General features: G+C 36.4%; 1 pseudogene; it reads right to left on the bottom strand.

The window, feature by feature from the left end:
- Nucleotides 1-493: 493 nt before the first annotated feature.
- LOC149558588 (lipase-like PAD4) lies at nt 494-11,020 on the bottom strand (annotated as a pseudogene).
- Nucleotides 11,021-12,765: the final 1,745 nt, after the last annotated feature.

Raw genomic sequence — 12,765 nt, forward strand, 5'->3', positions numbered from 1 at the left:
GTGTAGCAAAAGCCCTTCTATTCTTTTTTCTTCCAGCTCTCGTTTTTCATGCAGTTGAACATGGGAGAGGTTGATCTCCACTGATACGATTGAACTTGAATACGAAAGTACTGTCGCCACCATGTCATGAAGCTACTCTCCTCCAAGAAAACCTCATCAGAAATACTCTCGACTCTGATCATACTTGCGACGTACACTTCAAACTCAAGGCATCCTTTCAAAGAAGCTCTCATGTCTTGATTTTTTTGGAGGCTTGTCAAGGCTTTACGAGCCTCTTCAAAACGAGCCCAAAAACATGAGTCCTGAGTTAAGGATGCGAAATTTCCCGTGCCTTCCTCGAGCCATTTCTCAAGAACTATGTAACGATGCGGTCGGACCCCATCTGAAAGATACCTTTTGTTTGCTCTCTCTGTACCGTAGTGGTATGCAATGTCAAAAGGCTCTACAAGGCTTCTATATGCAGTGCCAGCATTGATCCATTTGTTCCTCGTTCGGAAGTCACTGGGCAACACATGCTTCTCTTCCATCTTAACAATCTCGTCCCAGAACTCTCCAAGCTTTGTTCTTGCCAAATTAAGATGAAAATATTTCTACTCACAATGTTGCTTGAAATCATCATAATAGCTAGTGTTTTTCTCCATGCAAAGCTTTTTGTGCGATTCAAACTGTTTCATATAACTCGACATTAAGTTTTCCAACTCCAGATTCAGTTTCTCATTCGCCATGAATTTGAACAAAGGAGAGCTTGATGCCCACTGTGGGGATTGAAGTTGAATTTGACTGTATTGTTGCCACCAAATCATGAAGCTGCTCCGCTCAAAAAACACCTCAACGGAAATACTCTTATCTCCGATCATATTCCAAACATAGTTTTCGAACTCAAGATTGTGTTGCAGAGAGGCACCCATATTTTGCTTTCCTTGGGAACTTGGTAAGGTTTTACAGGCCTCTTCTAAATGAGCCCAAAAACATGAGTCCTAAGTTAAGGATGCAAAACTTGTGCGGCCAATTCCTTCTCTACAAGTGCGAGTTCTCTCTTCATCTTTCATCCATTTCTCAAGAACTATGTGACGATGAGGCCGAACCCCATCTGAAAGGTAACTTTTGTTTCCCTTATCCGTAGGGTAGTGGTATGCAATGTCCAAGGGCTCTACAAGTCTTCTATATGCAGTGCCAGCATTGATCCATTTATTCCTGGTTCGGAAGTCACTGGGCAACACATGCTTCTCTTCCATCTCAACTATCTCATCCCAGAAATTTTCCAACTTTCTTCTATCCAAATCAACACTAAAATCTCGCGTTGCATCACACTGTTTGAAAGCGTCGTAATAGCCAATTTTGTCGTCCTTGCAACGCCTTTTATACCATTCCAGATGTGCTATATAGCTTTTATTAATGCTCAACTCCAGATAGAGTTTCTCAGTGTTCCTTTCTGGCTCATTTTTCGCCTCTCCAGCATTTTTTAGTGCTGAAAATGCATGATGGTCCTGCATTCAGATAAAGGACACAAATTAAGGAGTAATGAACTCAAAGATCCAAGAAACTGCAAGAGCTATAGAAACCAATGGTAAATGGAACAATTAATAAATACATTCCAAAAGATCTTGATATGTGTTAAGATGTAGTAATTAAGCAATCAGAGGCGTAGACCTAGGTCTTTGGGTATTTGATCTGTTTCTTGCTCTCTCTATCATCGTAGTGAGACATCATGGGTTGAGATATGACCCGCCCTATTCTATCTCTGGTTTTGGGTTTAGGAACATTCTTTTAAAAACTGAAGTTCAACAGAAGTCAAGAGAGTGGCCCATATGTTAATCGTATTTACAAGCTGTGGATCCATTCCGATTTTGAGCTTGGTAATTAATTGGGGATTTTGTCTGTATTTTATATGACTAAAAATTTGAATTATTTTTTGTTTTGGCAAATTCTCACTAACTAAATGAGCTTACAAAGAATAGGCTTTACTCTGTCGTGATAAATGTTCAAAACTAAATCTGGGATAAAAGAACTTACATAGAATGAAATGTCAAAGGAAAACAACTTTTGCGTGTTTTATCTCTTATTTCAGTGCACGATTAATGCAGCTCTGGTGCATTAAAAAACATTGAAGAGCAATCAATGAGATTACCTGAGCTGCAACACCGATTGCTTCCAATTCCAAAAGGATTCCCGTCTCAAATGAGGAGTTCGAGACAAAGTTTGCAAACTGTGTTGCCTCTAGCATCGATTCATCGATGTGTTCCAGCGTATGGCCATAACCTGTGTGCTCTGAAATACAATTGTCTGCAATTTTATCGAGTGGTATTTCTCCTTGGTTTTGCATACTGAAATGCAGCAACTTAAGGACGGCCTCAGAGTCCTCAGAACAAGCTGCACCTTGAGTTGAACAGAACATGAAAGTACCGATGGGTACAAAAGGGCTTCTGACACGAGGGTCATTGTTTGCTATTGTAGATATGCACTTGAGGACATCGAAAACAAGAGTCTTGCAAGCTTGTAAGATAGTAAAAAGTGATAAACCAGCACAGTCAATCCCCATTTGCATCTGCCAGTGAGGTGCAATTGTTTTGAAAGACTTGAAAATTGAGTCATATGGTGCGAGGTACATCCTAGGAACAATATCATACTTGCGGACAACATGACGAAATCTGCCCAACCAATCCTCGCGCCCAATTGCCTCCTGAAATATGTCATTTCCAAACAAGGGAGCACCAAATGTAATGCAAAAGGAATTGGAGTTTCTCAACCGCTTTTCTAGAAACCAGATAGTGGCCAGGGCTGCAACTGCTCCTCCTATGGAATGGCCCACGAATATAATGTTTTGTTCCTTTAAACCTTCCATCTGGTGGAACAATCAGAAAAGAGAATTAATTCTACTTATAATATTAGATCTCTTATAAATTAAGTAAAATAGGCTTTTTCGATTTCTAATAAAATATGCACTTTGAGTTTTTAGTGATGATTGGGGACTATCTGATGACAATAATTGATTTTTATACAGTAATATGTGATTAATGACAATAAGGGTTTAACAGCCTTTGAACTATAAGTTGAGTGGTTGTATTGAAAATTGACAGATTGATCTTTTAGTACAACTGCAACTCCAATCTAACAATACAATGAATTGCTCATCATTATGACTGTGAAAAAGTAGGCCAAATTTTCAAAGAATCTGCTATAACTCCTTTTTGCCCAAACCCATTAAATCAGCCCTGATAATAATCCCCAAGGCACAAAAATATCTAATATGAAAATATTGGATCACAATTACTTGAGATTTCGTAATGTATAAATATTGGGTTGAAAAAAACATAGATTTACTAGAAATACTAATATTAAGGATTGTTCTCACCACTATCAGGGTTTCAACCTACCTACCTTAACCAGCTGACCTTGCCCCAAAACAACAACATTTTGAACACCAAGTATTTTTTTCTTTCCTTGACAAACAAGTATTTTTTCTTGGCTAAATGATGATAAAACCTAATACAAGATATGTAACAGCGTTCAAGTAGAGGCTTTCATATTCTAAAAGAATGATTTAATCATTGAATAATAATAATAAATAAACTTTTTTTAAATTGATCTCTTTAATGATTTCAGTGCATCTGACATCTTTATCAAGACATTTATACTTCTACTTATCTGTGTACAACCGATTCTATTTCCTATCCTACAAAATTCACATTTCAAGATGTTCTCATCTTCTTGGATACTTCATTAACGAAGTCACACCCACTCTTATTCTAATGTAATGATAAAATTGTGAGAATCAACAGCAGGAATAGTATTATATAGATCTTTTAAATAGAAAATTATTGTTTTAATTTAGGAAATTATGGAGGCCATGTTGTTTTTTCCGGCTTCGGCCATGTGAACTCATTCGCGGGGTGATCTTGTATCCCCTGGACCCTTTTTTGTGAATTGTAATCTTAGTAAATTTTATTAATTGAAAAGGACTATTCATCAAAAATAAAATTTCAAGAAGGATGATCATTTTTGCAGCTTCAAAGAAGCAAAATAAACTCTACATATCATAAACCTAAGTACGACAGTGGAGTGATGGTGATCTCTTAAATACTTTTACCATTTGGGGCCTTTCAAACCCCTCCACTAAATTCTAAGTGCAATTAAAACATTTTATCTAATAAAACATACCCCAACAGATAACTAAAATCTATAACAATATGTGATGATTTTCTTGTAAATTATTAAATTATTTGTGACGATGATCATACTTTGGGAATCATTCAACTGCTTATTCTATTAAAGGTTAAGGTCAATAAGTTGTGGGTTAACTAAATGCCCTTTTGGATGAGATGTATAATATTCAGAATAGCAGCTAGTAATAACCATCGTAATATCTAAGAATAACTGCAAAAAATATTAGGCTGATAAATCAATCTCATGAACAAATAACCAAAAAAATAAAACATAAAAAATAATGCATTTGATTAAAACTACAGGTTGGTTACTAATAGAATTACTTGAGGATTTGAGCTAGTAGATTCTTAGATCTCAAAACAACCTTGACTTTAAAATATGAATTTTCCAAAATTACATAAAAATTACATAAGTAGTAATACATTTATAAAAAGTCATGCGAAGTACAAAATTTGAGATTGCATAAATTTCTATATAAAAAGATCAACAATGAGCAAGCATACAGTAGTGCATGATACTAACATTGATAGTCATAAGACAGATTTCTTACATAATAAAGCAATTCAAGAGTAGGGCCTTCACAATGAAGCAACCTTATAATATGGATTAAAGGGTCTATTTACCTTGGCCCTGAAATCTGAATTACCCAGAACATGGAGGAATTGGTTGAGAGCTCCCTCGTAAACAAGAGTCGATTTAGCATCATCGCCCTTTAGAGCAGTAGAGAATATTTCCACATTCTAGATATTGCATTCTCCATATTTGCTATCTACGAACTTGAAATCTTCTTCATGAAAAGAAGGGAAGGCAACATATGCTACATCTCCATCTTTTCTTAGAAGAAAACTATCTCCTTTGCCTTCGTTAACACTGCAGATCTTCTCCCAAGCCTTGTGCAAGATCCGACTTGTGGCAATCAAACTTGCAAGCTCCCGGCCAATGTTGAGATAATGGGTGTTGCAAACATTGCATAATATTGTTATTTTATTATTTTATTTTATTATGTAATGTTGTACCTAGATGGACGTGCAACATGTAAAGATTCCCATAGAATATTCTTGATGAGTTGTATTGTACCATTGTGAAAATATTTCATGTAATTATTTAATATTGGGGAAAAGAATTAAATGCCCAATATTAAATGTGGGGTCAGTGGGTTAGGTAGCACATGGTTTTAGCACATGGTTTATGTAATACCACTTAGTGGTTTTGTGGGACTTGCTACTATATAAGTAGCCACAAAGGTAGTTGTTGTATAGAAAGAGTGACAAGGAGAAGACAAAAGACAAGAGTCGAGCAGGACAAGGCTTGACAAGTTAGCCAAGGGAGCATTTGTGAAGGTTGAAAGCATGGCATGGGATGTGTGGATTCATGCTTGTTCACATAGTTTGCTCGGTTGTGGCTATGGCCATGAAGGCTTCCATGGTTGTATGGAAATGGTATTCTTTTGCTGAATAATACATGATGATGGATGTTTTTGGAGGCTGGGTTTTTCCCTCATTGAGGGTTTCCCAGGGTATATCTTGTGTCACAATTTTGTGGGTATGTTGTCTATTCTCTTGCATGTGGATTTTAATTCCGTATTTATTTTCAGATCTATTATGGGTTATGTGGAAACGGTTATATTCTTTATTGCCAAGTTTCCTTACAAGTGGTATCAGAGCTATGGTTTTATCATTGTAACCCTAGATTGAATCCATGGGAATGCATGAAAGGATAAAAGAAAAGGGCAACATATATGAATGATTTATTGCAGATCTGAGGGTTTTGGATTTGTTGTTATGATGGGATGTTAAAAGATTTGGGCATGTGAAATTGTTGGAGAAAAAGATTTTTTTGGATGTTTCATTTAAAATGAGGGTTTTAGGGGGGAGCTTGCAGAAATGACCTCCTAGGTAAAAACATACCTCACCATTGGATCCGGGTCGACATTTCCATAAATTTTGATATATAATATGCCCTAGTTTGGCCATGTTTAGAGGAAATGAAAGATTTTTTTTGGTTTCAGCCCATGATGGCCGTCAAATTTAATCCCGTCGGAATTTTCGTCACTGAAAAAATAAAAAATGAAAAATCGTACTGAAAATGGTAAAAAGACTGTCTTAGTAAAAAGGCCATAACTTTCTCTCAGAATATCAAATTTTAGAGTTCTTATAGGCGTTGGAAAGCTAATTCGGAGCACTACAACATGGTGTAAGTTTGGTTCTGTGATTTTGAGATTTTGTCAGGTTTTAAGAGCCCTAAAGTCAGATGTTATTTATTTTAAGCATGAATTGGGGCATAACTTGGGCATATGGAGTCGGATTTTGGACTTCGAGTAGTCAACGGAAAGCTCTTGGAGAGCTCTACATATTGGTTTAGATTTGGTGCAGGTTTGGCATAATTTATTTAGTGATATATTGATCTAAATAGTTTATAGATATATTTTGACTATGGTAACATTGTGAGTTTATGACATTGGAGATTTAAGATTTTGATGTCATTGTATACTCAAGTTTGGTCTCATGATGATATGGTTATCAGTGTTTGGTTTGGATATGCATGATGACTTGTTGGATCTACAAGTTGTGCAGTGTTGTAAGTGGTCTATACTTACAGGTTGCATTTATATCTTGGTTATGGGTTGTCTTTGCCCATTGATCTTTCATTATTGATGCATATTCAGATTGGTGGCTTAGATTTGGGTTGTCTATGCCCTAAGTCACATGATTTTATCTTCGTGTAGAAGGGATAAGATGCTGTTACTAGGTACAATCATGGCAGAGGATTGTGGTTGACTATGCTGACAGGTTGGACATATTGAGAGCCAGATGCTCAGTTCATGGATGTGATCATGGTGCCATGGATTTTGGCATGACATGATTGGTTATACAAGTACATCCTTGATGTTCATTAGCTTGGCTTTTCTGATTTGGTTATGGTGGTATATCTTCTTGGTAGAGGATCATGTTTATTTGGTTTCTTTTAAGGAGCTCATGATGTGCACTTTGAGTTCTTTGATGGTTTGATGCTTTGGTTGATTCTCATGGTTAGAGGATGGTTTTAAATCATGATGTCATGGATAGCTTGGATACACGGTTTAGTGGGAGCTTGTGATAGTGATGAGGTGACAGTGTAGGATTAGCTCCTGGTTTGATTTGGATCTTCATATAGGAGATGGATTTTATGATGCCATAGGTGACTTGGTACCACGGTTGAGTGGGAGTTTTTTGGCATTGATTTATTTATTGAGTGTTTGCAGATGTTGGAAGTTTGTCTTAGATCCTGTTGCTGCAGAAGAGTCTTTGACATTTGCATGGTAAACTTGTTATCTTCATGGTGTTTGAAGATGGTTAGATCTTGAGGACTCATGGAGTTCTTGTTTATCCTCATGGTATGTGAAGATGATTCTTCTTGGTATATGGAGATGGTTTTCTTCATGGTGTGTGGAGATGGTTGCATCTTGAGGACTCACAGGGTTCTTGGTAAAGGTGTGGTTTATGCTTTTATTTGACATGTTATCCTTGGTATGAGGATGGCTTTATTATTATGTCATGGTATACTCTTGATACGCATTTAGAGTTGTGACATGTTATAGTATGTTCATGTGGAGCATGTTATCTCTTTGTTTGAGATGGTAAGATCATGTTGTCATGTTTATGTTCCTGAGGCCATGGTTGGAACTTTGACATTGATCTTGGTTTAATTTCTTGGTATTGAGTACACTGATCATAAGCTGGATACTTCATGATATTGCTATGTTGCATTTGGAGTTGGCATGGATTGATTGGTTACAGGTGCTCATGGATACTTAGAGACGGTGGTGACGCTGATTTCTCTTGGATTAGAGAAGTATTTGTTGGGACGGTTGATGGTTTCAGCAGGAAGTCTAAGGGGCAGTCACCTGATATGGACTTGAGAGGAGATTGTTCTTAGATGAGTCTTGGTTGGAGACTTGGGTATCTTGATGAGCATTCTCATTCCCCACTCTTGGTCTACTTGGCGGTTTGCTACTTGAGAGTTATAGCCCATTATTTTCTCTCAGTTGCATTATATTTATGCTGGTCTTTCATGGATATGGATCTTGAGCTATGGTACATGAGTTAGTTCTGGAGGGTTCATTTGAGAGATGGTTTAGCATTGGTTATCTCCATGTGCATATTTTGTTATGCTGGTTGAGTTTGGGAGATGGTTTTATATTGGGCATTTTCCTTGGATTAGGAATGGTTATTCCTTGGTTTAGGAATGGTTTATTGAGTTTGATCTTCTTGTGAGAGGCTTACATCCATGATGAGTTATATGGTATGGTTTGGGTGTTGTTGAGGCTTCTTATTGGAGTTTTTAAAGGAGGAGATCATACTTGCACAGTTTACATCTAGAGGTGTGTGTAGAAGGACATGATATAGTTTATGATTTGCATGGTTTCTCTAGTCTTGGTTATCTTCCTGGATGTTCAGTTTTGACTACATTGGATTTGAGATTATTTGGAGATTGTGATCACTGGTTTGTGCTCATATATGTCATGTGAGAGATGACATGGTTATTTCTTTATCTCTTTCCTTTGTTGGTTGTGGAGAATTTGGGAGACTATTGGAGACTTGTTATGAGAGTTTTCTTTTTCTTGCAGGATATTAGTTTATGTATTGTGGATGTCCTTGATACTACATGGATTCACTTCTTTGAGATGTGTTGAGTGGATTGGTTATAGATTTGACATTATCTTTTGCAGTGGGAGCTTCTTGGTATATATGTGGCAGGTATTGCTCTTGAGGCTTGTCATTGCAGGTTATAGATTGGATATGTCAGTGATATGAGATTCACTTGTTATACCTTTGAGGTATGGATAGTTGGATGGGTTTGGCACTTGTTGTGGGTGCTATTTCAGCTATGAATATTTTGACAACTACGGATAGATGTGATTACCTTTGGATCAGGTTATTTGTGCTTGGCATTTTTCAGTTGGTACAGAATTTTATGATCTTCTAATACGACAGGTTGGGTGGCTTTCTCTTTGGATGGTTTCTATGTATGTATTGTAGCAGTGGCATAATAGGAGGTGAGATCATTCATGTTTGAGATGCTGGATACTTTGATTTTTTCGTGGGTACCAGGATGGAGCACTTGGTGTATTTTGATCCATGATGGTGGATGTGCTAGGATGGATTGTTCCCTTGTTCATTTATGTGTCTACAGATTGACCCTATGCAATGTATACAACAAGTGGGAGATTGTTGAGATAATGGGTGTTGCACACATTGCATAATATTGTTATTTTATTATTTTATTTTATTATGTAATGTTGTACCTACCTAGATGGACGTGCAACATCTAAAGATTCCCATGGAATATTCTTGATGAGTTGTATTGTACCATTGTGAAAATATTTCATGTAATTATTTAATATTGGGGAAAAGAATTAAATGCCCAATATTAAATGTGGGGTCAGTGGGTTAGGTAGCACATGGTTTTAGCACATGGTTTATGTAATACCACTTAGTAGTTTTGTGGGACTTGCTACTATATAAGTAGCCACAAGGGTAGTTGTTGTATAGAAAGAGTGACAAGGAGAAGACAAAAGGCAAGAGTCGAGCGGGACAAGGCTTGACAGGTTAGCCAAGGGAGCATTTGTGAAGGTTGAAAGCATGGCATGGGATGTGTGGATTCATGCTTGTTCACATAGTTTGCTCGGTTGTGGCTATGGCCATGAAGGCTTCCATGGTTGTATGGCAATGGTATTTTTTTGCTGAATAATACATGATGATGGATGTTTTTGGAGGCTGGGTTTTTCCCTCAATGAGGGTTTCCCAGGGTATATCTTGTGTCACAATTTTGTGGGTATGTTGTCTATTCTCTTGCATGTGGATTTTAATTCCGTATTTATTTTCAGATCTATTATGGGTTATGTGGAAACGGTTATATTCTTTATTGCCAAGTTTCCTTCTTTATTGCCAAGTTTCCTTACAACCAACACTAAACCTGTAGAAGTAGCAAATGTCCTACTTAGCACAACATGGATATTACAAAAACCAACGCTCATTTAGTTGAAACCACTTAATGTTTTCTTATTACCCTGGCTAGGGTTTTCTTAAAAAATTGATTCACATTTCTATCATTTTTTGAGCACACAATAGATGTCTTGATCGATTTTCATCGAACTCATCTCTCATTCCACTAATAATAGAATGGAGTTTTCAATCGGTGAGATTATAAATGAGTATTTCATTTTCATCTAGTTATGTTGAAGGTCAAACTTCAAGGACATGATGAGCAAAGGTACAAGTTGTGTAACAAGAGTTGGGGTTTAAATCTTGTAGGTACAATAAGATCACTATATTTAACAAATATACAAAGTGGTGAAAATTTTAAAACAAAGGAAAATTTGAGTCAAATTTATTGACCATGTTTTAGTAGTTCACAAGAACCCATCTCTTATGAGAATAAATGGAATACTTAGTACTTATGGTATCTAGGTGATGTGGGGCTTCCTGGGAGATCACTCATCTAATGAGTGTTCCATTCATTCTCATAAGAGATGGGTTTTGTTAACCACTGCTTGTGGAAGGCCATACATTTAATGAATGATATATTCTTCTGATCTATTGTTCATTAGATCAATGAATTTCACTAAAAAGCTATACAATTGAATTATGATAACAATATCAAATTGTGTAAAATAAAATTTCCTAAATATTTCATATCAGTCCATGATTTATCATAATAAGGAAAAATAATAACCACTAAGAATACAATCTGAAATATCAATTGGAAGACACTTCACAAAATGTAAAAATCTTGAAATGATCAGGCATAAAAATATCTACAAGATTGTAACCAAAGTGAAAACTTACTATTGAGGCTTTGTGAAATCTAAATCCATTGCTCATCACATGCTTTGCCCCAATGAGCATCACCTAGATCCAATGAGTGCTAAGTGTTCCATTTATTCTCATGAGAGATGGATTCATGTTGAATCACTACTCATGAAACATGGGTTAATGAGTTTGACTCAAAAATCACACAGTTAAATCCTGATAGCAATATCATAATTTGACTTGCTGTGGAAACTATCTCCTACTTATCCATTAAATGAGTTTAAGGGTCTTTCTAATGAATGGTTCATAAGGCACAACACTTGGTGAAGGTTTTGCAAATGGGGTTTCAATCTTTGGGTTTAACCATGGAGGAAACTCTGTAGTTAAGTGTGCTCAAGCTAGAGTAGTACTAGGATGGGTGACCTCCCAGGAAGTCCCGGTGCTTCGCCCTATGAGCATCACCTAGATCCAATGAGTGCTAAGTGTTCCATTTATTATCATGAGAGATGGATTCATGTTGAATCACTACTCATGAAACATGGGTTAATGAGTTTGACTCAAAAATCACACAATTAAATCTTGATAGCAATATCACAATTATATTTGTTTATTATTTTTATCTTTTATTTTTTTATGCTAAGAGAAATAGGGAAAAGGCATGTTTTGGGGATGCTTTCGGCATTGACCAAGTAGGCTTGGTATCTAAAGCACTACCAAGCATAAATCAGGTATCTAATATCCAATATATCAGATACCCTTTTCTCCTCATAAAAATTATATATATATATATATATATATATATATAATGACCTCTTTCAAGGACCATTAATATGTATTTCTTATAGGTTCTTTGGACCCTTAACTACACATATAATTGCTCAAAAATGTTGAAAAGGGTCATAGGGTACCATGTGATCCATTTTAACCCATTCAAACACATTATATATGTCCTTAGGGCTCCTAGGATTAAAAGGGTCAAAAGGGGTCATAGAGTACCCTATGACCCCTTTTGACACATTATCTACATTGTTAGGGGTCTTATAATTCTTAAGAGTACATAATGTGATCAAATGGGTCAATAGGATCATATGCTATTGTATGACCCATTCAAACACATTATTTATATTGTTAGGGATCCTAAGACTACAGAGAACACATAATATTTCAATAGGCCAAAAATGGTCATAGGGTAGCCTATAATCCCTTATGACCCATTCAAGTAGATTATTTATGTTGGTTGGGGTCCTACAACCCCTCACTACACATAATGTAGTCAAATAGGTCAAAAGGGTTCATTTGGTATAGTATGAGCCATTTTTACACATTGGATGACATTATCTATCTATTAAAAGTCGAAAGGAGTTACAAGGTACCCTATGACACTTTTTGACACATTCCAACATATGAGATATATCGATAGTGTTATGATGTGGAGCCTAATTAAACTTTGAGGTTTATTTAGCATGGTTTTCTCCTAGATTATTTCTACGAGGCTTTGGGGGTAGTGCCCCCAATATGGGGTCAAGGAGCAACACCCTTGTGGAGTCTTGGGGTAGTAGATATGTTTACCAAGGTGGAAACAAGGGAGAAGCTAAAGTCCTCTTTAGCTTTTGTTGGTCTTCTAGACTGAATATAATAAAAGAATAATAGAGTCCAAGGTAGTTTGATATTTCAGTGAGAGCTATAGGTTTAGCACTACTATGATTAGTCTCCAAGTGGAAGGTTATTATTGTGAAGTCTGATCAGTATCCAAGTGGGAGATCTTTTTGATGTGGAGCCTAATAAGACTCAGAGGTTTATTCGGCATGAT

This window comes from Cupressus sempervirens, chromosome 5, assembly GCF_028749045.1.
Source record: "Cupressus sempervirens isolate cs-2001-9-10 chromosome 5, ASM2874904v1, whole genome shotgun sequence".
Lineage (NCBI taxonomy): Eukaryota > Viridiplantae > Streptophyta > Pinopsida > Cupressales > Cupressaceae > Cupressus > Cupressus sempervirens.